The sequence below is a fragment of the Triticum dicoccoides genome, chromosome 1B (assembly GCF_002162155.2).
Source record: "Triticum dicoccoides isolate Atlit2015 ecotype Zavitan chromosome 1B, WEW_v2.0, whole genome shotgun sequence".
NCBI classification, from domain to species: domain Eukaryota; kingdom Viridiplantae; phylum Streptophyta; class Magnoliopsida; order Poales; family Poaceae; genus Triticum; species Triticum dicoccoides.
The window spans coordinates 685,963,629-685,966,085 of record NC_041381.1 but is presented as its reverse complement, the minus strand read 5'-3'; the positions used below and the strand labels follow the sequence as shown (position 1 = coordinate 685,966,085).

Genomic DNA, 2,457 nt, shown 5'->3' with positions numbered 1-2,457 from the left:
TCGTATCTCTTCCAATTTCCAAACCTCAATTTTTGTTTGTAGATGCCACTATTGCTAGATGATGATTTTTGTCAGTTGCTAGATTAAACCATTGCTGCTAGAGGCCAATGTTTGTTAGATACTTAGATGCGAAAATAAAATTTGACATTTAGTAATTTTGCGGAAATCCCTTTTGGAGCTCGGGCTCCAGTGAGGCCTCCAGATTCAGATTTGAAATTTTATTGAAATTTGTATGTTTACATCTCAAAAAATTCTGAAAAAAATCACAGATATACATGAAGGCATAATACACATGTGTGTAAATTTTCAGTTCAAAATACATTGAAATGAGGGCTGTGCAAAAAGACAAATATGGGGCTGTTTAACACATGATATTATTCATCCTCCCATGCCATGGATTTGTCTTTTTTGTACAGGTCGCAACTCAAGGTATTTCATCATGAATTTTTACACACATGTGAGTTACATCCTTACATACACGCATATTTTTTCAGAATTTTTTGAACCATAAAAGTTTGAATTTGAATTTTTTAAAAATAAAGGCCTTCATGGAGCTCGGCCTCCAAAACGCCTTTCTCGTAATTTTGTTCCTATATTACTGCTAGAGGCCATTGAATATCATGTTTGTTAGTAATTTTGTTGCAACATAGATTGACTTTTGTATGCCTTCAAACTGAATTTTTTTTTGGTAGTTTTTAGCCTTTGGTCGAGTGCGATTCTCTGCTTTTGTATGCGGCGTTAGCAAATCCTGAATCTATTTTGTTAGGTTTTTAGCCTATATAGGGTGCCTGGGGCGTTAGCAAATCCTGAATCTATTTTGTTGCAACATAGATTGGCTTTTGTATGCCTTAAAATAATTACATCATAGAAGCACCAGTGGTCGAGTGCTGAAATTGTTAAATTTTCCAAAGAAATTGCACATTACAGCACCAGTGGTCTAGTGGTAGAATAGTACCCTGCCACGGTACAGACCCGGGTTCGATTCCCGGCTGGTGCATTCTCTGCTTTTTTTCTTAATGTTATCTTTATGTATGTCACATGAATTCTGCTTTCTTTTGGCACTTCATTCACAATCCAGCAAGTGATAGAAGCAGAATCGCAAGTGTAGCGCCGTCAGTCGATGGAGTCAGGGGATGATGAGTGTTCTAAACGCTCTTATATTAGTTTACGGAGGGAGTACTTGGCAAGATCACGGTGCGCTTGGTCCAGCAGGTGGTCGTCGCCCCAGTGCTCGTCCCGGTAGCTCTCCGGCCGGTGCCACACCCCGCCTCTCGCCGCGACATGGATCGCCTTCCTCCACTCCTCGATCCTCTCCTGCCCGCACTGCTCCGCCAGCCAGTCCTCGTACTCGAACTGCAATGCAACCAGGTTTACAGCAGTCAGTCTCTCTCAAGGACCAACTTTTTTTTTGAGAAGAACCAACTTAATCAGTAGAGTTACTAAGCAAGAAATGCAGCTTTCTGGTGCAGTTATTAGCTAAGTGAAGTGTGGTGGTGATTCTGCTCAGATTGATACGTAATTTTAATAGCCCTGTTCTTAGTTTCAGAATTAAAGGTGGCACTACATATGATCCTTTTTTTGTGATGACCACTACATATGATCCTTGAAGTCTAAGCACCATGTATATCTAAAATTGGATGCCCCACAGCTTTTTTAGGATTGTTCTAAACATTGTTTCATTCCCTGTAACTTGGAGTAATGGCTTCAAAGATTTGTTTGAGGTGATGTCTTAATCTTTGTGTATCATCATTCTGTGTTTGGTTAATTTCAAACTAGGTGACCGTGCAAAAGAATTTAATATGTTTTTCTGTAGTCAACGTTGGGGCAGAATGATGCAACACTTGCGGAAGAAGAACTGAATATGGCCTATGATGACCAGAGATATGGATAAATTTCCTTTTTTCCTTTGCTTACAGATGTGAACTTGGGCTTAACATCATCCAACACCACTCTACATTTGGTTAGAATAGGCAGGAAAACAAAATCAATGGATACAAAAACATATGCAGAACACCTGAAAACAAAACATATGCAGAATAAGAAATTCAGGATCCGAACATGGTAAAAGTTTCTCACTATACCAAAAACGCCTCTCTTTGCCACAATGAGGTGTACAACTCTGTGTTCTACCTCCTAACATGGAGCTGGAGAGAAAGAATAATTTAGAGGCGAGTCAGGATTTAGTCCCCAAGTTATATTTCTGTGGGAATTATTCGCTTTCTACATGTTTCAATTGGTAGTCTAATTGCAGTTTGTTGATAAAACGTAGATTGTATCCAAGGGCATGGATGATGAGAGCACGAACCTGATACACATAAATTTCTTAGCCTTGACCTTCCACCAGACAATTAGCTAATGAAATACTAATGGGAAAGGATCATTAACCGTGTTTTGTGACTGGTTGTACAATTTACCTTTCTTGTGATGTAGCAGCTATATTTTTATAATAAGTACAGT

At 39.1% G+C, this 2,457-nt stretch overlaps 1 non-coding gene across 1 annotated transcript; it reads left to right on the top strand.

The window, feature by feature from the left end:
* Positions 1-926: 926 nt before the first annotated feature.
* TRNAG-GCC lies at positions 927-997 on the top strand. Its single transcript has one exon. It is a non-coding gene; the product is annotated as a tRNA-Gly (tRNA).
* Positions 998-2,457: the final 1,460 nt, after the last annotated feature.